This window comes from Puma concolor, chromosome A3 (genome assembly GCF_028749965.1).
Source record: "Puma concolor isolate L17-30 chromosome A3, mPumCon1.1.hap2, whole genome shotgun sequence".
Lineage (NCBI taxonomy): Eukaryota > Metazoa > Chordata > Mammalia > Carnivora > Felidae > Puma > Puma concolor.
In genome coordinates this window covers 8,138,751-8,165,123 of record NC_141669.1, presented here as the reverse complement: position 1 = coordinate 8,165,123, position 26,373 = coordinate 8,138,751, and the positions used below count along the sequence as shown (strand labels likewise).

The 26,373-nt window shown below is 48.7% G+C and overlaps 1 long non-coding RNA gene across 1 annotated transcript; it reads right to left on the bottom strand.

The window, feature by feature from the left end:
- Positions 1 to 328: 328 nt before the first annotated feature.
- LOC147582228 (uncharacterized) lies at positions 329 to 4,601 on the bottom strand. The gene is made up of 3 exons (XR_015248674.1): positions 4,498 to 4,601; positions 2,151 to 2,269; positions 329 to 575 (listed from the first exon to the last, which is right to left on the bottom strand). It is a non-coding gene; the product is annotated as an uncharacterized LOC147582228 (long non-coding RNA).
- Positions 4,602 to 26,373: the final 21,772 nt, after the last annotated feature.

Genomic DNA, 26,373 nt, shown 5'->3' with positions numbered 1-26,373 from the left:
GCTCCTGTGGCCCTTCCCTGTCCCCACCCCCAGGCCTCAAGGAGGAACCCAGAACTGCCCTTTCTGCCCCAGGAGGCCTCCTCTGTGGTCACCTCAGTCCCCAGGTGACCCGCTCTCACCACCAGCTCGGCCCGGCCGCACCTTCCTTCGGGACTTCCAGCTTCCAGAACAATAAGAGAATAAGTTTCTGTTGTTTTCACCACCCCCCTGTGTGGGACTTTGTGACGGCGGGCCTGGGAAGCTCATACACAAAATTTTAAATAGTCTTTACTTCCCAGAGATTTTAAGAAGCTGACCTGCAAGAATTTCCAAGGAGGAGGAAGCAAACCCACTTTCTCAGCTTATTTTACCACAGAACTTTTTTCCTCAGAAAAACAAAACAAAACAAAACAAAACATTAGCGTTCCGGGAAAAGGCTCTTTGGGAAAGGGGGATCTTCAGGACTTATCTGTGGTACCTCAGGGAGATGACCCACAATAAGGGGGCCGAGGGGGGTCCATACAGCCTTGGTGCCCCTCCAGGGAGGGTGCTCTGTCCCACAGGCCCACCGCCAGGTCCCACGAAGAACCTCGTTCCTGCTCAGTGAAAGAACAAAGGAATGAATGATGTCAGCAGTGACGTCAGAGGACAGATGACTGAACCTCCCTCCACCTTCGGGTTTCGCTGTCAAAGGGAGGCACCACAGGACATGCCCTTGCCCCCGGGGCCCTCACGCCACACACACCCAGGGCTTTAGTTACACCACGCGAAAACGTCCGTGCTTTCTCCCCTCTGGGCCTTCACTCCTGCTGTCTAGAATGATCCCCGCTCCCACCCTCGGCCTCCTTGGCAGTTTACCGCTCATCCTGTAAGGCCTCGTGAATGGTCCTAATAGAGTCCTGTGGCCTGGTGTCCAGCCAGGGTGGCCTCGCTGCCGTGGGACCAGCGACAGGTAAATTCTACTCCATGAGGTCATTCAGGGAACCAGGTTCCCCACCCCCCTCTCCCTCTCTCTCTCTCTCTCTCTTTTTTTTTTTTTTTTTTGCTGTGGCATAACTTCTGTAAAATACGGTTCGGAAATATTCAGAGGGTAGCTCAATCAATTCTTACATATGTACACACCTGTGAAACTACCCCTCAGATGGAGGTACAGAACATTCCCAGCACTCAGGGCCTTCCTAGCTCATCGTTTTGTCCTACCCTAGGCTGTTATCTTTGGGCCATGGTCAAAATTTCCTCATATTGTCACTCCACATTCCAGCCCACAGGAAACAGAGATGGGGCTGAGTGGCGTGGAGGCACACAATTTCCTAATTAAAAAAAAAAAAAAATGTAGGGGCGCCTGGGTGGCTCAGTCGGTTGAGCGTCCGACTTCGGCTCAGGTCATGATCTCACGGTTCGTGAGTTCGAGCCCCGCGTCGGGTTCTGTGCTGACAGACGGGAGCCTGCTTCGGATTCTGTGTCTCCCTCTCTCTTTGTCGCTCCCCCGCTATCTCTCTCTCTCTCTCTCTGTCTCTCTTTCAAAAATAAATAAAGATTAAAAAACTTAAAAAAAAAATGTGATCTGGAAATGCACACATCACTTCTGTCTACACTCCATTGGCTAACTCTTGGTCCTATTGTCATATGGGCTGCAAGAGTACCTGGGGAAAAAAAATCCCTCTCCGGCGGCCACGTGTGCCAAAACACTCATGAGGTTCCATGACTAAGGGAAGAAGGGGGGCCCAGGGTGTCAGGGAAGCAGGATGAACGGCCAGACAGCCGTGGCCTGCTGGAGCCTGTTCACGGAGGGGACTCATGGAGCAGTAGCAGGGGACATCAGAATCTGGGAGAGGAACGGACCCTGTCCTCGGGCTATGGCTTTTTAGCTGCATGATTAGTGGGGCACAGGCTCCTCCCCTAGCCTGATAGAAGCTAGGATCCAACATGAGCCCTGGTGTGGTTCTGGTTCCAAGTCAGCCCTGCTATCTCAGCCTCCGTGCTTGGAAGGGCACCAGCCCCTCCTATGTCATTATCAGGGGCTGGAACTGAAGTCCTACCGTTATAGCTTCGGGCCACCCGAGGACTCTACCAGAATGGATTGCTTTAAGCTCTTGGCTTTACCTTGTCTCCAGGGGGTTTTGCAAGAGACTAACTTAGAGCGAATTGGTCTGGGACAAATTCACCCTTACGTGTGAAAGACACGACCGGCGGTGAGGGTCACAATGGGCTCACACTCCAGCAGGGACGTCAAACTGCGAAAGCAAATTCAGTGTGCTAGAAGTTCCAACAGAAGTCCGAGGGGAGTGCTCTGTATGGAAGGCCACCGGTGCACAGAGAAAACACTTCATTGAGTCATTGGGAAAGCAGGAGCTCAGGGAAAGAGGGGAAAGGACACAGATGACAGAGGAAGGGCATGGACAAGGCACCCAGGGGTGTGACAGTAGGAGCAGTGAACCTCCTAACAAACAAATGTGGGGCCCCTGGGCTGCTCAGTCGGTTACACGTCCAGCTTCGGCCCAAGTCACGTCCTCACGGTTTGTGGGTTCGAGCCCTGCACGGGGCTTTCTGCTGTCACCGTGGAGCCCGCTTGGAATCCTCTGTCTCCTCTCTCTGCCCCTCCTCTGCGCGTGCTCTCTCTCAAATAAATAACCATCTAAAAAATCTTATAAAAAAAAATAAAACAAACAGATGTGAAATATACATAGGGGAAGAAGTACGATAAAAAGAAACGTATAGCAATAAAGGTTTATAGTGAGCGTTTAACTAAACTGGCTCTAACTTTCCTGGAAGTCAAAGCATAAAGGGAACCCACCAGATGATATAACTTCCACTGCCTGATACAAATAAGTACTCAGGCGTGTCAAGAGTGATATCTTCCATGTGTCCCCTCACATATACTTGGTTTTAAAATTAAAAGGAATTCAAAATTATCAGCCAAAGAGGGGAAATAGGTCTACTATAATGTCTTGAGAAGTCTTAGCAATCTCTGTTAGAGTAAGGGTAGCAATAAATAACATAGATCTAAACAGAATCCGGCATAAAACCACATTGCAGATAATTAGGCACCTAGCCACGCCTTATGTTAGCTAGCATATATATTAGGCTAAGCTGCTATGTCAGAGGCCCCCAAATACAGTGCCTTAAAATAGAAATGTGTTTTTCTTTCACATAACAGTCTGAATGTGGGCAGTAGGCCAATGTTGGCAGGTGTCTCTGCTCAGTGAGGTCATTTAGGGATCCAAGTTTCTTCCCTCTCGTCGCTTGGCCATCCCTACGCCTTTGATGAGGGAGCATAAGGCAAGCTGAGGGCCAAGCACGAGTTAACAACACCCCCCACCCTGGGTGGGATCCGTGTGACAGTCTCCAGCACTCCCGGCTGCCCCAGGGCAAAGGAAAGGAAAGGAAACAAATGGTTAACTGACAGAGATCACAGTCCCGCAGGACAGGAGTCTCCATCAAGGAAAAGGCGATCTTACCAACAGAAACCTATAGCCTCCGTTTCCTGGAGCCCCAACATCACCCTCTCCTCCATGGTGATGTGGGGAACAAAGGCAAGAAGGTGAAATTACATTTCCTTATGACCTGCAGCCCATTGACACATCCTTGAGGCAAATACAGAGTAGAACCTTTCTCTGGGAACCCATACTGTCACGATGTTAATGCCTTATTAGAGGGAAAACAACCTTAGCTTGATAGCAAGGCCTCCGGTATCTTGGAGTCCTCGTTAGCACATCACAGTCCTTCTGGAAGCCTCCCTTGCGCCTTTACCTCTCCCAACACCCTAGTATGTAACTAATCACTCTTCACAAACCCAGCGCAGCTCTTCCCGCCCACGGGTCCTGTCCCTGTGCTTTAATCAAATCACCTTTTTTGTGCCAAAGGCATCTCAAGAATTCCTTCTTTAAATTTTTTTTTTTTTCAACGTTTATTTATTTTTGGGACAGAGAGAGACAGAGCATGAACGGGGGAGGGGCAGAGAGAGAGGGAGACACAGAATCGGAAACAGGCTCCAGGCTCTGAGCCATCAGCCCAGAGCCTGATGCGGGGCTCAAACTCACGGACCGCGAGATCGTGACCTGGCTGAAGTCGGACGCTTAACTGACTGCGCCACCCAGGCGCCCCAAGAATTCCTTCTTTAAAAAAAAAAACAAACAAAAACACATGTATTTATTTTTGAGACAGAGAGAGACAGAGCATGAACGAGGGAGGGTCAGAGAGAGAGGGAGACACAGACTCCGAAGCAGGCTCCAGGCTCTGAGCTGTCAGCACAGAGCCCAACGCGGGGCTCGAACTCACGGACCGTGAGATCATGACCTGAGCCAAAGTCGGATGCTTAACTGACTGAGCCACCCAGGCGCCCCTTGGGTGATGTTTAAACCCAGTCAGGCCGCCTCGAGCCACCTAAGAGTTTTGCAGACCGTGAGGCCCTCAACACCAGCAAGAGGGCAGGAGCCTGCCCGCGTCACCCAGCAGGTCCCCGGCCCAGCTGGGAGGGCAAGAGGGAAGCAGGAGAGGAGGAAACCCAGCGCACCGCACCTGCAATCATTTGTATGCGTTGTCAACCGCTGGGGCTCCCGCTTCCCGGGAATTTGTTTGTTGTGAACAGAATTCTCTTCTCAGCCCAGAGCGGGACCAGGAGTTTCTGGGGCGGCTCTGTGACTCATGGACACCCGGAGGGGCAGCCCAGAGGACACCAAAACAGGAGATGGCCGGGAGGGAGTGCATAGCTGGAAGCTGAGCTGGCATTTGATGAGGTGCCAGGGACTTAGGGCAGGAACAGCAGTGCTCTCTCGCCCGAGCACCTCTCCCGGAAGGGATGACTCCGCGGGACCCGAGGGCGCCCCTCCTGAGGACGTCTTCTGTGCAGCAGCAGGAGTGGGAGGCCCATCGGGTGACCATGGACCCAAGACCACAGACGGGAGCTTTCGCAATCTGGTTAATGTTTGCCCTCTCCCCTGAAACTCCACGTTCCCCGAGAGGGGGATCGTGCCGGTCTTTCCCACTGTGCTATCCCTAGTGCCTGGCACATAGTAGGTGCTCAGTGAATCTCTGTTGACTGATATCGTCCCAACTCAGCCCCACCTGGAGCCACAGTACAGGAATGTTTATCATTGCCACCCGCCAGGAACTGAAGGAGGTGTCTCCCCCTACGGTATCTTGGTTCATTTCAATAACCTTGAGAGTTTGGTGTGATTATCCTCACTGGGAACAGACAGAGCCCCTCCTGGACGATGTGTTCTCCTCTCAGGACGACAGACTTCCAAAGCAGAGGGGCAGAAGCAGACCCTAGAGACAGCTCAACCGCTTGATCATTCAAAGAGCAAGATGCCGAGGCTGGTGTCTCACAAGAGGGCAGAGAGGGGAGGAGTGGCCGGTCACCGAGGACGGCAAGGCGCCAGCTGGTGTTCTCGGTGCTTCCCAATCGTCCCCTTTGATGAGGGAAACAAAGGCAAGAAAAATGTAGTTTAAATTAAATTCCCTTACAGCCTGCAGCCCATTGAGAGATGTCAGAGACCTGCAGCGTGGAACGTTCCCCAAGACGTTTATGGCTGCCCTGACGCCTTCGTGTTTACGCTTCCTTAAAAACTAAGCGCAACCTTATCTTGACAATTGCTAAATCTTCAGGGTCCTGTGAGCCCCTGCTTTCAGCATACAGAGATTCCTTAAAAACTGACTTTACCTAGGGGCGTCTGGGTGGCTCAGTCAGTTAAGTGTCTGACTTCAGCTCAGGTCATGATCTCGCGGTTCGTGGGTTCGAGCCCCGCGTCAGGCTCTGTGCTGACAGCTTGGAGCCTGGAGCCTGCTTTGGATTCTGTGTCTCCCTCTCTCTCAGCAACCACCCCCCACCCTGCTCGGACTCTGTCTGTCTGTCTCTCAAAAAAAAAAAATTAGAAAAAATAAAATAAAAAAACTTTATCTCTAGCCCCACCCCTCACCAACCTACAAGTATATAATCAGTTGCCCCTCACAACCCCAGTGCAGCTCATTCTGCCCACGGGTCCCGTCCCTGTGCTTTAATAAAATCGCCTCTTTGCGCCAAAGGCGTCTCAAGAATTCTCAGCCGTTTGTTCACGAACCCCACTTCACATTTCAGCACCCTTGACTAATCCTTGCACGAACCTTGCGCGCTGTGACCCCCTTACCCCATCTCCCAGGAGAGAAATAGGCTGACAGGGGTGAGTACTTGCCCAAGTGCCTCAGCTACGGGCACAGGGCAGGGCTTGGGCCCACGTAAGTCCCATGGCAAGGCCCCGGCAGCTTCCACTTCTGCCCGCTCGACACTTGAGTTTTGCCGGCCCGAGTTGTGTCCCCCGAAACTCATGCGTCGAGGCCCTCCCCCCGCATGATGGTATCGGAGTCGGGGCCGCCAAGGAGGTGGTGAAGGTTAAGTGAGGTCATGAGGGTAGAGCTCTGACCTTGTAGGTGGCCTTGTAGGAAGAGTACGGAGAGGCCAGACCATGTGACAAAACAGCAAGATGGCCGGATGCAACCCAGGGGCCCTCAACCAACAACCGGCTGTGGTGGCCTCCTGGTCTCAGACTCCCTACCTCCAAATGCATCTCCATTGTTGAAGCTACTGTGTCTATGATATTTTGTTACGCACCATCCCCCCCTCCGCAGACTGAAACAAGTTTTCAAACATCAAAACCTGTGACATAAGGGAGACACACTCTTAAAGACTCCTTTCCCCATCCTTCAGTATTGGCAGGGGAGGGGTGGGAATTGGTTGACCATCGCCCCAGGCCATCATAGAGTTTATAGGGGAACTGAGAATTGCCTGAGGGCCAGGGCCTGCTGGCCTAACTACCTCATAAAGAATTCCCCGGGGCACAAAGACTTCACAGAAGCTTCCAGAATCCCCTTGAGCAATTCTTCCCAGTCTGAAGATCCCTTCTTATGAATGGGACCTCATGACTGCCTCCCTGGAGTATAATTGCCTGATCCCCCGGAGGGTGCCTGTTCAGCCAAGAATCCCTCACATCTCCCCACTTAACACAGAGCATCTACACCATGTGATCTGAGCCGGATCTCCGAAGGACTTGTCATCTCCCCAATTTCCTGCAAAGGAAACTGGGGATCACGGGGGCCCCCGACTTGCTGAGTAACAGCAGTTCTTGCATCCCAGCCTCCGTCTTCCGATATGAAGACCAGGGTCCCGGGGTCAACGCCACAGCCACCCTTTGCTGAACATTCTCATTCAAACACAGTGCAAAGAAGTACGTTTGAATAAAGTTTATTAAGTGAATCACTTTATGGGCAAACAATTAAATGCAACATGACAACTAAGTAATTTGAATTGAATTTGAATTTGAATACCTTGCCAGCCAGAGAGAAATAACCCGAAAAGGAGGGAGGAAGAGGGGCAGAGGAGGAGGGAAAGGGAGAAGACATTTTCCCTGTCTCTTGTGGACCTAGGCTCCTAGACTCCATCACCTGTTTCCCTGGGTCTAGCTGTCACGGACGGAGGCCATGGGCCAGGCCCTGGTGAGGGCCGAGTCTCAGGCATGGCTCGTGCAAGCCCTCTGGAGGGCCGCTGCACTCTGTCACCTCTCCACTAAACGGTGCCCAGCAAAGCAGCCCCTGGAAATAGAAGGCATGGTGATGTCAGGCTCTGTCACCTCAAACTTGTGACATGGCTTCAGGGTCCTCCAATGCTTTGATCACCCCCTTCTTGAAACATGCCAGGTTTGCTGGTAAATTCCAAGTTTGAGCATTTTTGGGATGCTTCATCCCTTACAAAGTGCTTCCACAATCCTCGTCTCATTTGTGCCTCACTATACCCTTCAGAGGAAGCTACTGTAACCGGCTCAGTTGTAGAGAAAAGGAAAATAAGATTCGGAAGCGAATTAGCACCCAGGTCAAGTAACCAGTAAGTGACCGAGCCATGCTTTGAACTCAGATCTTCCTGGATCCACAGCCAGTGTTCTCTCCATCTTCCAACTTGCCTCCCTGTCTCACTCCCGACACCCCATTAATACACATGTGTGTCTAACTCGGCAGAGTGCATACAAATTTGCCCACATTCTGAGACTAGGAGCCGCGTGTGCCCTTTGAAGGAAACTATCTGTACCTGTTTCTAAGAAGGCTCTGAAACCATGGAAGTAATGCCTGGGAAGGAGCCCTGTCAATTGCTGAAGCACACAAATGTGTGTCGAGGCCGAGGTCAAGGTTACTTGCAGGAAATAGGACAGGGAACCCAAGGTCACATGGTATAGGCTCCTCGGGCTCTCTCCAGACTCTGCCTGGCTGAGACTCCCCCACCCAGTCCCTGCCACAACCCCACCATGTCCTAAAGCCTCCACCTCTCCATCAACACAAATATAACTTAAAACATGTTTGATGATTCACAGCAAAGAACAGAACGGCACCCCGGCATCTTAGCAGGTATTAGTTCTGCCAGAGCAAATCCCGATGGCTTTCAACAGCATCACACGCTTCTTCAAAAGTGCAAAGTGATTCCGGCCTTCGCAGTAGATGTTAAACCAGAAACGGAGTTTCAGATCTGCATTTTGAAGGGCTTCGCAAAGTCTTCCACCGGAAATAGAAATGCTTTTGCTTTTTACCGAAACTCGTGAAATAGTTCGTTTCTGAGCTCTTTGAGTGATCTGATTCTTTTCACAGCTGGGGTACAAAGGGGTAATACGGAGATTAAACGTAATTCTCTTCCAAGTGTTTCCTCCCCCATATCTAATAATTCCACTGAAATCCAAGTGCATTGCCTCCTAGATTTCTTTGTGGCTTAATCATAGAATTGCTTCATTAACTCTGATGCATGCTCGTGAATCGAGCAAAAAAATTAAGAAGAGCTAGGAAAACAAGCCACGACAGACACGTGCGTTCCTGAGTTCTGAACACCTGTGGCGTCTAAGGCCTGCTCCTCCCTAACCGCCTCCCCTCCCTTACAGAGATGGGGCCGTCCTGTCACCCCATCCTTTTCCCCGCTGTCTTCCCACCGTGAAGGAAAGGGCCGTCACCCTCCTGAATAATGAAGACCTTCTGCCTCCGGCTCCCACATCCGGTCCCCAACCGTGACTTGCTTAACCTCCCGCGTAAGTGCCTCACGCTGAGTAGTGCCCAAGAGCTGCAGAGAGCCAAGGGTGGTGGGGACGCCCATATCTCCATTGTTTGCGCTGAGAAAACGGACACCCGGAGAGGAGACGCGACTTGACCAAGGTGACATCAACCAAGAGGCCAAACCAGGTCTCGGATCCATGTTTCCTAGCCCGGTGCCTTCACCCCTTCCTCCCCTGGGCCACGGATGGGTCCTTCCTTCCCTCCAAGCAGCACCTGCTTGCCTGCCTGGCCGCTCTCCCGGGGATGCCCGCTGCCTCCTGCTCGCCTCCCTCAATCCCCCATTCTGCCCATCTCCACAGTAACGGTTCTCTCCCCACTACATCCCTCAATGCCTTCCAAACAGGGCCCCGAAGCTTCCACCTGGAATCGGAGGACACGCTCGCTCTACCCTTCCCACTACTTCCGGCAAAAACCCCACGAGCCCATCTGCTCTCCACCTTTTCCAGTTTCATTTCCTTCCAACTCCAACCACCCGTCAGCAGCTCCCCGCCATCCACGTGCTGCTGGAGCACAGCGCTAGGCCCGTCTCCAGCACCCATGGCCGTCAGCTACCCGGCAGCTCTCTGTGGGATGTACTCACTCCGGAGTGGGGCTGGGCACTCCGGGGTGGGGTGGTGGTGGGCGGGAGCCACAGCTTAACCATTTTCACGCAACTTTCCTTTTGGGCCCAATGCTTGGCACACCCCAGACATTCAACAATCAGGGACTCCATAAAGGCAGAATGGGTGAATGAAGTGACAGTCCTTTTGAAGAGTGATAGTTCTCAGCATATTAACTAAAGTTCCCCCAAACTGTCACAGTGATCGTTGTCTATACTGCAAAGGATTTCCAATGGAAAGAGTTACCAAAATAAACCTACCTTCTAAGATGCTGCGTAAGGGCAATGCGCATCAACTGTAAGGAGGACCCAAGCCAAGGACCTTCTGCAGAGTCACCAGGGAGTCCCCCCACAAAAGGAGGCACAGACACCTCCTACCAGGGGTCACTGAGTCAAGAGAACCAGACCTCCTCTCAGGGGCATCCCCCACCCTCCCCCCCACGCTCCTACCAGGTTAAGATTAGACTGGGGTGGAGGCTATGGGACAAATGCCCAGCACCAGGGAGCTCACAGCCCAGTAGAACTGGAACAAACAGCCGAAGAGAGCTCTGCCTTGGAGCAGAAGGCCATAGATACAGTCAAAGGGGACCCAGCAAGATGTGACCAGATGGAGGGAGACTGGCTTTGAGGGAGAGGTGGCCTCTCAGAGCTGGACCCAAGGGCTTTCCACTCTCTCACTCCGCCACCGTCTGCAACGTCCTCCCTCGTGGCCACACACAGGCTCTATCGCAAGCAAAGGACCTCTAGTCCCAGAGGAGGGCATTTCCTCCTGGGAATTTCTTTTCTTAGAAACATCTTTCCCCAGAAACACCTTTCCCCTTTGCAGACTTGGCCAAGATGGGGCCACATTTCACATTCAAACAATCACAACTCGGGAATAGAATTATCATCGCAATTAACCAGCCATCACTCCCTGGGGCAGGGGGCCCGAGGACACAGAGCCCCTCACATTGAACAACGCTGGGGTTTCGATGGTGAAGAAGGAAGCAGGGGACAGTCGCGGTATCAGTCGTTAAGGCAGAACGTCAGACGGCGTACTCAACCTTCGTAGTGGACTATCGGCCCAACACACCCTCTCCTGTGGTGCAACCAAACGTCAGCCATGAGGGACAGTGTCAATGGCCTCCCCAAATCTGGATCTTCCATGCAGTTCTGATACACGCGAGTCACTCGAGCCTGTTTCACATCTGAAAACTGGGGATTATAACCCTTCGCTCAGACACGGTAAAGATCAGATGGGGACAGATGGGCATGCTCTCTGTGACCATATATATATATATAACCTTATTCCATGTAAAGGAGCCTTCTTGTCTTCTCTTCAGAACTGTGCAAAACATGACTGGGATCCAGGATGCGGTTCGCTGGGCGGCACCGATGGAGGCTATTTTGGGAGGAGCGGTTACTAAGAAACGCCCGGCTCTGGTAACCTTGACAACCATAGGTAAGACAGAATGATGGCGCATCAAATTTCTGTATTCCATTGCTGTCTCCTCCTCACCAAGCTTGTATCTGGTGATGTATTTGTCAGACGAGGCATCTTCCCAGCGCCCAGCGGAGCCTGGCACTGGTCCGCCAAAACTACTCCTAGACAGAATGGTCCAGGCGGGCTCTTGAAGGACATGGACGACTCCCTCCTTCTGAGGTCACCATGGAAGGTGCGGGGCGCCCACCTTCTGCCTCCCTCCTTCTTGTGGTTCTGAGCAGCATCCCATCCTCACTCCAGCTGGCCAGAGCCAGCCAAGCACTGTGGGCAGGAGTCAGGATTGCATATAGTACACCTGGTTAGCAGTCACGAGCTCACGGAGCAGCTCTCGGGGGCCGGCGGGGCTTCCAGGGAGGTGCAACAGTCATGCTCCCTTGTAAACCCAAAGGGTTTGAACCATTGTTTCTATTGAGTAGATGTAGAAGACGCTAGAAGATATGAACAGGTAGAGAAGGATCTTTATAACCAGCGTGTAGGGTGCAAAGACTGCCATTGCTACAGGTGCCCACATCCCCACAACCCAGGTGAAGACCAGAACAAGGCTGGCATCCTCCCAGCCCAGTGCGCCCTTCCCCTCATCCCCCCACCGCGTCCCGGTCCATCGGGGAATTGTACGTCCGCGTTGCTTCATGGCCTTACCGTGTTTGTCTCCCTGAAAAGGTGTTCAGTTTTGCATATGTTTGAACTTTCCATAAGTGGAATGATATCGACTCATGCTTTCCTCACTAATTTCATCATTTCTTTTTCTTCAGCCCATATTCCTGCTTCTCTTCTTTCTCAATGCACGTGTTCATGGCGCATTTGTTTTTGTGGCCCTACAGCCTTCCGCCGTGCAAATACACCGAGAATTTAGTCATCCCTTCTCCGTTCTCAATGAACGCTTAGGTTGTCTCCAATTTGATGCCAGTGGGAACAGCGCTTCTCTGAGCATCCTTGATAAGGTTTTCTCTAGAACAGATTCTTAGGAGCGCAGGGAAGACGGGTCCCCAGGCTCAGACATCTTCAGCTCTGCCAGGTAGCACCAAACTGTTTCTTCAAGTACTCGCGTACGTCGAGAATGTGTCCGTCCACACTCTCGCCAGCAACGAACAGACTCGTGAATTCTCTTCATATCTCTTTAGGGAGCAAGAATTCTTGTGCAAATGTATCAGACTTCCCCCACCTTTACCTTTATGATCTGTATTCCTTTGTATCCTTGTTCAAGAACTTCTATCTTAACTTCGGGTCATAAAGACAAATAAAATACTCTCTTATCTTCTTGAAGTTTTATAATTTTGACTTGTATAGCTAAATCTTTAATCTGCTCGGGATTGGTTTTTGTAAATGGCACGAGGAAGGATCCCATTTAATTTTTTTCTCCCACGTGGTTATTTGTATTTCCACACCTTTAATGATAAGTCCATTTCCCCCACTAGCCTACGTGGCTTTGTTTGCTCGGAAATTAAGTTTCTATGCATGCCTATTCTATTTCTAGGCCTACATTCTATTCCATTGGTTTATTTTTAAACATTTTTAAGTTTCTTTATTTATTTTGAGAGAGGAAGTGAGTGGGGGAGGGACAGAGAGAGAAGGAGAGAGAGAAAGACAGAGAGAGAGAGAGAGAGAGAATCCCAAACAGGCTCCGCACTGCCAGCGTGGAGCCCAACATAGGCTCGAAACCACGAACCGTGAGATCATGACCTGAGCCAAAACCAAGGGTCAGAGGCTTAACCGACTGAGCCACCCAGGTGCCCCTCCATTGGCTTATTTTTACATCTCTGCCCCAGAGCCACACCATTACTGTGACTTTTCACTAAGTCCTACTATCTTTCAGGGCTAGTCTCCACCTTGTTCTCCTGGAGAACAAGGCTGTTTGGTTATACTTGGCTAATTGCTTTTCTCTATACATTTCAGAATCAACTTGTCACTTACTGCATACAAAAAAATTGGTGGGGTGCCTGCGTGACTCAGTCGGTTAAACGTCCGACCTCAGCTCAGGTCACGATCTCACAGTCTGTGAGTTCAAGCCCCACGTCGGGCTCTGTGCTGACAGCTCGGAGCCTGGAGCCTGCTTCAGATTCTGTGTCCCCCTCTCTCTCTGCCCCTCCCTGCTCATGCTCTGTCTCTCTCTGTCTCAAAAATAAACAAAAACATTAAAAAATATATATTTTTAAAAAATTGGTGCTTAGAGTCACATAGAACTGATGTGTAGGTTGGTGTAGAAAGGATTAACTCCTATATGATTTTGAATATCTTGTATCAGTGGACCTGACATATTTTGCCATTTATTTTTTTAATGCCTCTCAGTACAAATCATATCATTTTCTCAGCCTCGGTATTCCGCCCTTTTAAATGTATTTCTTTGCACTTAACACTGCTTGTTATATGAGAAGTGACATTTATAGTATTTAATTGGCTGTTTGACTAATAAAGTGCACTTGACTCTCTCCTGCCTTTCCTCTACAAACTGTATCTCTGGGTAACCCACAAGCTGATAAGGATCTGATTATTTTTACATCAGTGTTCTAGCTTAAATGAAGGAATGACAGAATTAGATTGTCACCATTTCCCAATGCCTGATATATTCATGGTTATTGTCAATGATCGTAATACTTGCTGACCTTCCCCCAAAGGTAAAGAATCAGTTATTACATGGCTCCTGATTAAAGGGCACACAAATACCCTACGAAGCAGCCTTGCCTAAAAAAAAAAAAGAATCTAAAACTAAGTCTTTAGATTGAATTAATAATTTACAGGAAGAACAGAGAATAGGACACCTTAAACAACCCCATGGACACGCAATAAACAAAATCCACAACCAACAATCCAGTCGCTTCAACAAATAAGTTGCAAGGAAAATAAAAATTAAAAAAGCATGGAGAGGATTTTATAGATCGCAAGAGATACAAGAGACATGCCAACCAGCCAGTGTATGATTCAGACAACTGTGTATATGGGAATTGCAGAAATTTGAAGTCTGACTACATTTAAGGCTTTATTGTTAACATCTGTTTTTAGGTGTGAGCGTGGTATCATGATTCTGTTTTTAGAATGTCTCTATCTTTTAAAGGCACATACTGAAATCCTTATGGATTAAATTGTGTAATGTCTGGGATTTGCTTCAAAAATAATCCAGGATGAAAAAAAAAATTAAAAAAAAAAAAAAAAAAAGGCTGGGGGGTGGCGCCTGGGTGGCTCAGTCGGTTGAGCCACCGACTTCAGCTCAGGTCATGATCTCACGGTTTGTGAGTTCGAGCCCCGCATCAGGCTCTGGGCTGACAGCTCGGAGCCTGGAGCCCGCTTCGGATTCTGTGTCTCCCTCTCTCTCTGCCCTTCCCCCCCTCGTGCTCTGTCTCTCTCTGTCTCAGAAATAAATAAACATTAAAAACAAATTTAAATAAAATAAAGAAAAGTAATCCAGGATGGAGGGGTTGGTGGGCATCTCTGAAACAGCAATCAATGCCTGTGAGCTGATGAATCATTTAAGCTACTGATATATGCGTGGGCACATGGGACTTTATTAGGCTATAATCTCCACTTCCGTACATTTTAGAAATTTCTCACAGTACAAAGCCTTTTTTTTTTAAGACTAAAAAGAAAGGGGGCCATTCATTCATTGGTTACAACGTTCTACATATCAATATACATACTACATCAAGGCTTATTAAATGTATTTCTCAAACTGTCTATATCCACACTGAATTTTTTACCTGTTCTATCGGTTAATGAGAAAAGTATACGTAAATCTCCCAATTCGATGTAGATTCATCAATTTCCTCCTACAATTCTTCAACCAACTTTTGCTTTATATATTTCAAGGCTACATCAGCAGGTAAACGCAAGTTTCAAGAATTGCATCTTTTTATTATGCAGTCATCCTTTTTAATCTCTAGTAGTAATGCTTTAACCGGAAACTCTATTTTATCTGCCATCAGTTTATAGCTACACCTACTTCCGATTAGCATTTGCCTAATACTTTTTCCATACTTTTACTTCTATTCTGCATGCTTCTGGTTTGCCTGTTTGGTTTGGTATGTGTGCTTACTTTTTACTACAGAGGTGTCCATAAATGCACGAAAATACATAGACTAGTATAATACATCTCATATAACCATTATCCAATCCCAGCAATGATTAATGTCCAAGCATGGCCAATCTGCCCGGCTATCCATTTACCTCCCCCCTAACCACTCATCTACCTATTCTGAAATAAACTCCAGCCCTTACATTTCAGATGTGTCCCATAAATAGCAGAAAGCTACGTGTGTTTTCCTAGCCGGTGTAGATTGTCTCTTTTAAAATTTTTTTTTTTCAACATTTATTTTATTTTTGGGACAGAGAGAGACAGAGCATGAACGGGGGAGGGGCAGAGAGAGAGGGAGACACAGAATCGGAAACAGGCTCCAGGCTCTGAGCCATCAGCCCAGAGCCTGACGCAGGGCTCAAACCCACTGACCGCGAGATCGTGACCTGGCTGAAGTCGGACACTTAACCGACTGCGCCACCCAGGCGCCCCCTAGATTGTCTCTTTTAAATGAAATTTTAGTCCACTTACATGTATGATGGTTACTGATGCATTTTGGTTTCTTCCTTTACCATATTTTGTTCTTTATATGTGCCCCGCTTTTTAATGCATCTTTTATTTTCCTTCTTCCTTGCTTTTATACGGATTAATTAAGGTGGCATTTTATTCTCATCCCGTTACCAGTTCGGAAATACACACTCTCTCTTTTTCTGTAGGTAACCTACCGCTTTTAACATGCATACGTAACTAAAACCTACATCATTTTCCTCTTCCAAACAAAGAAGAACTTTACAACTTTTCAACTTTACAGCGCTCACATTTCAGGTATATTTGTTCTCTCTCATCTGTTTAATCTCACAAATCAGCACTTGTTACTATTCATCTTGTTTCGGCATAATTGAAGGTTGTCAGGTGTAGTCTGTGTGTTTTAACCAGCTTCTTTGCCCTTCCGTGAGGAAGGTCCTCCTGTCTTTAGAACTTCCTTCAGTGAGGTTGTATTTGGTGATGAATTCTGTGGCGGGTCTTGAAATGTCTTTATCGGGACACCTGGACAGCTCAGTCAGCTGAGCATCTTGACTTCATTTTGGCTCGGGTCATGATCTCGCCGTTGTGAGATCAAGACCTGCGTTGGGCTCTGGGCTGACAGGACAGAGCCTTCTTGGGATTCTCTCTCTCTCTCTCTCTCTCTCTCTCTCTGGCTCTGCCCCTCCCCCACTCATGCACATCTCTCTCTCAAAATAAATAAATAAACATTTTTAAAACAAACAAACAAAATGCTTCAAAAAAAAGAAATGGGGGCGCCTGGGTGGCTCAGTCGGTGGAGCGCCCGACTTCAGCTCAGGTCACGATCTCGCAGTTGGTGAGTTCGAGCCCCGTGTCGGACTCTGCGCCGACAGCTCAGAGCCTGGAGCCTGCTTCGGATTCTGTGTCTCCCTCTCTCTCTCTGCCCCTCCCCTGCTCACACTCTGTCAATCTCTCTCTCAAAAAATAAATAAACCTTAAAAAAAATTAAAAAGAAAAGAAATGTCTTTATTTTACCCTCATTCTTATAAAACAATTTTTCTGCATATAAAACTCTAGACTGTCAGTTCTATTTTCTAGGACACTGAACCCACACTACCTTCTACTTCCATGGCTACGAAGAAGTTCGCTGTATGACCTTCTTACAAGTAGTGCTAAAAGCAAAACGTGAAACGCCCCACACCTTCCAAAACTCAGGTGAAAGCAAAGGCTTTGGAGGCCAGCTAGGCCATACAGAAAAGGTGTCCACAGCCACAAACAAGCGAAGATGAAGAAACAGAAGAACTTATCTCATGCCACCCACGTTCCCGCAGCCCAAGGCACAGCAGCTCTGAAAGCAATCCAAGCATCTTCAGAAGAACGCGCTCAAATCATCAGCTGGGCCCATATGCCATCATCACATCTCCCCTGAACGCATCATCAGCCGTGAAGGTGAGGACCAGCTGGGCACTGATGGTTCAACATGGATGTCAAGGCCAACAAACGGCAGATCCGATTAGCTGTGAAGAAGCTCTCTGATGTTGACGGGGCCAAGGCTATATCACTTGGCCCAGTGGAGAGAAGGTGGCACTCGAATCGTGGCCAATGCAACAGCTCTGAGTGTGGCCAACAAGATTGGAGGGATCATCTCAACAGAGCATAGCTGGCGAGTCGTAAATGTAATGAATATTGCTACCATCTACAAAAGGAAGGAGGAGGAGGAGAAAGAAAAGAAGTCTCTTAGTATAAACTGTCATTCCTTTGAAAGTAATCTGACTCTTCTCTTACTATTTTTAATGTTCTTGTCCTTGGTGATCTGCAGATGCAATATGATGTGATATGGTCTGTCATTTCTTCTCTCCTAAAAAATTTTTTTTTAATGTTTATTTATTTTGAGAGAAAGAGAGAAACAGTGCATAAGCAAGAGAGAGGCAGAGAGGGAGGGAGACACAGAATCCGAAGCAGGCTCCAGGTTCCGAGCGGTCAGCACAGAGCCTGACGCGGGACTTGAACCCGTGAACCACAAGATCATGACCTGAGCTGAAGTGCCACCCAGGTGCCCCCCCGTCTGAGATTTAAAAAAATTTTTTTTTAATATTTATTTTTGAGAGAGAGAGACAGAGAGAGTGCAAGCAGGGGAGGGGCAGAGAGAGAGGGAGACACAGAATCCGAAGCAGCTCCAGGCTCCGAGCGGTCAGCACAGAGCCCGACGTGGGGCTCAAAGTCAGGAACTGTAAGATCATGACCTGAGTCAAAGTCGGGTGCTTAACCAACGGGGCCACCCAGGCGCTCCTGTGACATTCTTTACAACAACCCCAGACGCAGACAAGATAGCTACTGTTCTACCCCTTGACTGATTCGGAAGCTAAGGATCAGGGAGGTCAAGGCTTACCAGGGACAGAAAGACTAGTTCTCAGCTTTGAAGACTCAGAAGCTCCAACCTGTTGGTCACCCAACTGCTAACACCCAAGCCCTTGAGAGGCCAACTGGGAGGGTGAGAAAGGATTTCAGAGAATTAATTTGCAGCTCAAAACAGAATGACCCCAGGGATCAGGCAGTCAAGAGCCTTGATCACCCTTTATTTTTTTTAATGTGCCGCCCATCAAGAAATGTGCATCCTCAGTAAACGCATGTTTATTTCTTACGAATTTTGTAAGTGGGGGATATGATTAAATCACCACATTCTGTACATTATAACAACATAGGACAGGACTCTCTTGCACAGGACAGGACTGTGGGCCGGAACCCCCAGGCCAGAGCTCCCTTCTTCAGGCAAGGCCTGCCCCTGCTGCCTGCAGTTCTAGGCTTTTCTGCCCAGCTTTTCCTTCCGCTAGATACACGCGATCTCTCCCAAGTCAACACCCAGCCTGCAGTCAGACTGTGCCCTTCCTTCCGGGCTAAGGACGTGTTCTCCCTTTTTAGGGACTTGAGTTTATCCGTGCTCGGGCTCCACCAACCTTGCCGCATCATGGTAGTTCTTCTGCCAACAAATGCCCCTCCTTCTGTTTTGAAAGACCTGTTCAGCCTTGTACATTAGGAGATAAGCTCAATAAGGAAAGATATCCAAGCCCATGGTGGTGGGGAGCTTGGCACGCTATCCTGGATAATTTAAAAAGGCAACCCCATTTCAATCAAGCAAACAATATTAGCAAGCACCCTCCTGACAATCCTGCTAGATACAAATATTGTCATTTACATTGAGGAAATCAGGGATCGGCAAGATCACAGCCTTGATCAATATCATACCCCGTAAGTGACCCAACCGGGACTTGTGTCTGTGTGGCTTCAAATCCGGGGATCTTTCCACCCAGTTGTCTTTTCCCTAGTGCCAGGGGCAACCAAGTGAAGACAGGAGCTTTAGCAGTGGTGGAGTTGCTCATGCTATCGTCAATAATTATAAGCTGAAACAGCCCTGACTTCAATACCATACTTAATTTTTGTAAATACTTGACTTTTTTATTGCATATGAACAAAAATGCCCATTACACTAACCAGATACCTAGCATTAGAAAATAAGACATTTTTAAACCACTGAAACATCTACGGGTATATAATTATTCACTGCCTACAGACTTTATATTTTTAAAATAGTCACAAAGAGCAGGAATAATGAAGCTGGCGTTGTTACTCCATTATTAGATCACCATTGTGTTATAATCACACGATTAACAAATGTCCCCCCTGATTGAAACTGAAATGCCAATCAAAATTAGTTGGACTTCAGGGTCAATCACGGGAAAATATAAAATGTAACTGGGAGTTTTGGTTAAACAAACCAAGAACCTGGCAGTGGGCAGCGTCTGAAATTGGCGTGCTGTCCTGAACAGTCTACAAGGTAACGATGTGAGTTCCCTTTGATGCCATTGGAAGGAAAGGCACAGTGAGTGGCAAATTGTCGTTGCCTGATGCTTCCTCCCCTAAAATCAACCTGGAGAAATTCCAGAGCGAGAGAAACAGATCGGGGGAATGAACAAGAACAATGAGATGAAAAAGATCTGGAAAACCAAAGACTGGCTTACCCGGGGCCGGGTGTCAAAAGCCGTCCCTCAAACATCATCCACACGACCTGCTGAGGAGGCTAAGTGGAGTTTATTGCTTCCCACAATAAATGGGAAGGGTGCTTCCCGGATGTTTGTCAATGTCTCAGAGGGGAGAAGCCACTGTCAAAATTTACTGAGAGTTGGAAGTTTGATTTAAGGCAGTCTTTCCAACGGGGGACAGCTTCATCAGGATGGGATGGGGCCATGACTCGACAGTAGGGGTTGGTAGAAACAGAAAGTCAGGATTCTGAGCAAAGAACTCAAAGAATCTTAGGGCACAAACTGTCTCTTGAAGCTTTCCACTGAAAAACTGATGAGTCTTTCTGGAAATTTCTACAACAATAATCAGGCAATTACCTGGGCTGGAGGCTCCTGGAAAAATGAAGTCATGTTAATGAAGAGAGAAGCCACGTTAATGTAGATTAACATTAGAGCCTGTAGACAGGCTCTGTGCTGTCAGTGTGGAGCCTGACGTGGGGCTTGAACTCACGAGCCAGTAAGATCATGACCTGAGCGAAAATCAAAAGTTGGACTCTTAACCGTCTGAAACACCCAGGCACCCTAGCTCAAAATACCTCTTATGTCAAAGTAGCAAATTGGGGGTGGCATAGCCTGATCCCTTCTAGTCCATTCCTCCCCTCCGGTTACACTCTGGGGTTGAGGCCAACCTGACTTTTGACAGGTGTCCAGAACGCACAAGCCAAAGTAACCAGAGTGCCAAGAAAGACAACCGTTCCAAAATAGACAGCCAAATAAGTCTTATTTACTGCCTGAAGCAGAATTATTGGAAGAGGAGGACCGAAAATGCAAAAGAGCGGAATAATAAATATAATGAAGCTAAAGAACGAATTGGCAAAAATTGTTTGCAAAGATAAGAAAACATTTTAAAAGAAGAAGAAGAAGAAACCCACAGCAACTTCTTACTCAACACGTCTCGGGAGGCAAGGGAAACAAAAGCGAAAATGAACTACTGGGACCTCATCAAAATAAAAAGCTTCTGCACAAGGAAGGAAATGATCAACAAAACTAAAAGGCAACCGACAGAATGGGAGAAGATATTTGCAAATGACATATCAGATAAAGGGTTAGTATCCAAAATCTGTAAAGAACTCATCAAACTCAACACCCAAAAAACAAATAATCCAGTGAAGAAATGGGCAAAAGACATGAATAGACACTTCTCCAAGGAAGACATCCAGATGGCCAACTGACACATGAAAAAAATGCTCCACATCATTCATCATCAGGGAAATACAAATCAAAACCATAATGAGATACCACCTCACACCTGTCAGAATGGCTAACATGAACAACTCAGGCAACAACACATGTTGGTGAGGATGAGGAGAGAGAGGATCTCTTTTGCATTGTTGGTGGCAATGCAGGCTGGTGCAGCCACTCTGGAAACCAGTATGGAGGTTCCTCAAAAAACTAAAAATAGAACTACCCTACGACCCAGCAATTGCACTACTAGGCATTTATCCACGGGATACGGGTGTGCTGTTTCGAAGGGACACACGCACCCCCATGTTTATAGCAGCACTATGGACAATAGCCAAAGTATGGAAAGGGCCCAAATGTCCATCGATGGATGAATGGATAAAGAAGACGTGGTGTGTATATACAATGGAGTATTACTCGGCAATCAAAAAGAATGAAATCTTGCCATTTGCAACTACGTGGATGGAACTGGAGGGTATTATGCTAAGCGAAATTAGTCAGTCAGAGAAAGACAAAAATCATATGACCTCACTCGTATGAGGACTTTAAGAGACAAAACAGGAACATAAGGGAAGCGAAACAAAAAGAGTGTAAAAACAGGGAGGGGGACAAAACAGAAGAGACTCATAAATAGGGAGAACAAACTGAGGGTTACGGGAGGGGCTGTGGGAGGGGGGATGGGCTAAATGGGTCAGGGGCTCTAAGGAATCTACTCCTGAAATCATTGTTGCACGATATGCTAACTGATTTGGATGTAAATTTTAAAGAATAAAAAATAAAATTTAAAAAAAAGAAAAAAGAAAAAAAGAAGAAGAAGAAGAGAAAGGGCAAAAGACGCACACAGATATTTCTCTGAAGAAGGGGTACAAATGACCAACAAGCTCGTGAAAAGATGCTCAGTATCGTTCGTCCTTAGGGAGGTGCAAATCGATCCCACGACGAGACACCGCTTCGCACTGGTCAGGATGGCTATTGCACGGGTGTGGGGGCACAGAAAGTAACGAGGGTAGACAAGGAGATGGAGAACTTGGACCTTGCTGGTGAAAGTGCAAAATGGTGTCGCTGCTATGGGAAACGGTGTGGCACGTCCTCAAAAAGCGGCGCGTGCGATTACCATTCAATCCAGCAGTCCGGGAGAACTCAAAGCCAGGACTCGAACAGGTGTTTGGACGCCCCTGTTCGGAGCAGCATTATTCACGATGGACAGAAGGTGGAAGCAATCCAAGTGTTCGTCAACAGACGACTGGGTAAACAAAATATGGAATTTTTTCAGGCCGACGAAGGAAGGAAAATATGGAATATTTTCAGGCCGACGAAGGAAGGAAAATCTGGCATGTGCGGCCAGAAGGGGGGAGGGCCCGTGGAGAGCTATCGTCCCAGTTTGGGATGATGAGAAAGTTCTGGGGGTGGGTCGTAGTCGCGGTTGCACAATGATGTCAGTGCCCTTAATGCGACTGGTTTGAACACTGAAAAATGGTTGTAACGGTACCTTTTATGTTACGTATGTTTGTATGTGTGTTACATACACGTATAAAAATGCCTCCACCTTTCTGACTCCATTGAGAACGAGACCCTACTTTACCTGTAGTCCGACTGTCCCTAAGAAGACCTACGTGTCCCCTGGAGGGTCTGCCCCAGGCCCTAGGACCATGGGGGATGGGTCGGTTGGCTGGGAAGGGGCACCAGGGAACTCTGGAAAGTGAGGAAGTGTTAAATCGTGATTGTGGTGACGGTTACGGGAGTGTCTAAATTTGTGGAAAGGGGGGCGCCTGGGGGGCTCAGTTAGTTAAGCGCCGACTTCGGCTCAGGTCATGATCTCACGGTTTGTGGGTTCCAGCCCCGCATCGGGCTCCGTGCTGACGGCTCGGAGCCTGGAGCCTGCTTCGGATTCTGTGTCTCCCTCTCTCTCCCCCCCTTCCCTGCTCGTGCTCTGTTTCTCTCTGTCTCTCAAAAATGAATAAACATTAAAAAAATTTTTTTTTAATTCATGGAAAGGTATGTTTAGGTGCATTATCTGTATATAAATTATACCTCCATAAAGATAATATTTTTACAGGGAATGGATGAGACACAATTGGCCAAATGCGGTTAATGGTTGACATTGGCAATGAGTACATGGAAAACCATTATTCTATTCCTCTACTTTCACTTGTATTTGAAAATTGCCTTAACTAAAAGCTTGAGAAAATCAAAATACGCATCATCCGATTTCCCTGGCCACCTCCCCAAAGACACGCCTCCGTGGGACTGAAAAGTAAAGGCAGTAACTCCTGACGTCGGCATTTCACTCACAAAATAGGATTCACAAGCTTTAGCTCTTATTATACGCATGAGAATCCGGGGCAGCCATAAATTATCATCAGCTCCCTCTCACGTGGGGACTCTCGGGAACCAGTGGGAAATGACTTGCCCAAGATCCCACAGGCGGGGCAGTGAGGCTGGGGCCTGAGCCCAAGGTTCCTGACTGCAGGCAGATGTAGATGTTTCTCCCAAAGCACCTGCAAGGTCCCAGGGCCACGGGGGACAGTCCCCACTCAGTGGGACTTGTGCCTCACACAGCACCTTTCCAGGCTCCCCCGAGGACGTTCAAAGAGCTTCCAACAGGGCGATTGTAACCCAGATTAGCAACCGGAGTTGGAGGTAATTGCCTGTTAGTTACCATGGTTATGTCTTACTCAGCGGCCATCGAGCCCCAAAGCAGAAACTAATCCAATGGTAGGAAACTGGTGGCGTCAGACGTGGTCCCCGGCCGTTAGTCAATCTTCTCCAGTTTCTGAGAACGGCTCTATGCAGAGATAGTCACTAACGTGCAGAAGGAACACCCTTTCCTGCCATCCTAAGCCACAAGCCGCGTGTGTGGAGGTGTCACGGTTTAAGGAAGAAAAGCCACAGTGTGCTGGCCTTCTCCAACACCCACCTCGGATAGCGGGTGTGAGGACTGAACGAACCAACTCTCGGAATGTGCTTAAAACAATGGCTGGCTCCGGCGCCTGGGTGGCTCAGTGATTGAGGGTCTGACTCTTGATTTCGGCTCAGGTCATGATCTCACGTTGCATGAGATCGAGCCCCGTGTCACGCTCTGTGCAGACAGTGAGGAGCCTGCTTGCGATTCTCTCCTCTCTACTCCTCCCCCACTTGCGCATGTGCTCTCTCTCTCTCTCTCAAAATAAATAAACTTTAAACAATTTCTTTAAATTTTTTCAACGCTTATTTATTTTTGAGAGAGAGACAGACGGAGCACGGGCAGGGGAGGGGCAGAGAGAGAGGGAGACAGAATCCGAAGCAGGTTCCAGGCTCCGAGCTGTCAGCACAGAGCCTGACGCGGGGCTCGAACTCACGAACTTTAGAGCTGTGAGATCATGACCTGAGCTGAAGTCGGCCGCCCAACCAACTGAGCCACCCAGGCAGCCCCCCTTTTCGAAAAAAAACATTTTTTTTTTAATTTTGTCAATGCTTATTTATTTTTGAGAGAGAGACAAGAGAGACAGAGCACGAGCAGGGGAGGAACAGAGGCGGAGAGGGAGACACAGAATCCGAAGCAGTCAAAATAAATAAACAAACTTTAAAAACAAGTAGCTGGCTCACAGTGAACCCCCGGTGTCTTAATGAATATAACTATTTCAAATATCCTCACAGAATGTAGTGAAACAGTGTTTTAATTTCTTGTTTAAAGTAGAATTTCCTTGAAGATCGCTTATCTTGGTTCCAGAATCTCATTCATCCAGAATATAGATGAGAACAATCCTTTTTTTTTCTATATTATATATAATTTATTGTCAAGTCGGTGTCCATACAACACCCAGCGCTCATCCCAACAGGTGCCCTCCTCGATGCCCATCGCCCCCTTCCCCTCCCTCCCACCCCCCATCAACCCTCAGTTTGTTCTCAGTTTTTAAGTCTCTTATGTTTTGGCTCCCTCCCTAACCTTTTTTTTCCCCCCCTTCCGCTCCCCCAAGGTCTTCTGTTAAGTTTCTCAGGATCCACATGATGAGTGAAAACATAGGGGAATCTGTCTTTCTCTGCCTGACTTATGTCACTCAGCATCAGAGATGAGAACAATCCTAAGCACAAGGCCTCAGAGCATCCCCAGAAGCTATGGAGAAGCTGCCCTTTGACTTCAGCCTCCACACTTCCCTGGGAATCCGATCTCTTGGCTTCTGTCGCGTGACACGCAAGGCGGGCCAGGTAACCTCTTGAAGAGCTAGCCTCTTGAAACCTCAGCCGGGTCATGGGAAGGGTGAGCTGTACCCCAGCAGCACCGCGTCACCTTTGAGATGAGTGTGTCGTGAGGGGCGATGACGGTTGGCCCAGGGCAGGACCCCGGAGCTTGCTCGGTCTGGCACAGACACACACACACTCCCCACACGGCAGCATCTCGGGCACCAGGAGGTACCCGACTCAGAACCGGACGGGGTCAGCCCGACCCCCTGTCCAGAGCGCAGCTCTCATGGGCGCTCCACACCAGGGCGTCAAGACTTTCCGGCACCAACAGGAGGGGCTGCTGGGTGGGCCCAGGTGCCACCAGGGAAGGCTGTCACATCACTGGAGGCATCTGGCAAGCTCTCACGCACTGGGAATGCCACGAGACCCCTCGCCTTGGGGCTTCCCTGGGCCCATCACCGTCTCTCCATTCTTGGGTGATTTCCTGGGACCAGCTCAGTGGTTCTTAGTGGCCCATAAATCCCAGAGCAACTGACATATTGGTCCCTCTTTCTTCCAAGACGGAGAGAGCTTAATTCCCTGCCTGTGTTATCAAGCAGGGGAATAATTACCTCCCATCCTTCTAGCACAGCAAAGATTTTTTTTTTTTAAGTTGCATATTAAACCAGGCTAACCGTTTATATTCTGCCACTATTTCAATCCATCACTTTATTTCTGAGGGCCTACCACGTGCCTCTTTTAGGCGCTGAGGCTCTAATGAGAGAGCTGTGTCTGTCCTCTTTGGATTCTGGTCAACCGGGCAGGTGCTAAGGAGCGCGCCCTCTGGTGAGGGAACGAGGGAACAGGCAGCGTGAGATGTCCCAACAAGCAGCCTGAGAAGATGTCCCAACTACCATGTCCGAGGGCACTCATCTGAGTATAGGTTTGGGGCTGAGCAGAGACGGGACCGGGGAAAGAACAGAGGGTTCTACCAGCAAAATGGCAGAAGGGAGGACATCAGGGAGGTCCAGAACTAGCTCGTACCTCAGGGCCACTTCTGGGGAGCCCTGTTGGCCGGGCTGAGGGGCTGGCCCGGAGGACCCGGAAAGAGGCAGGATCCAAGGGCTGGGGCCACCCCAGGGGACAGGCTACCTGTCAACTAAGGGGTCAGCCAGCGCTCTGCCACGGCTTTGAGTTCCAGCGCTGGCCCCTGAGCCCAGGCTGGCCTGACCAGGAAGGTGAGAAGGTGTTTCCAGCCCGGCAGCGAGCTGGCACCTGTTCCCCACTGACTGCGTCAGTAGAGCCTGCGGTTCGGGCCCCAGAGCCCCAATGGGGGACTGGTTGAACACTC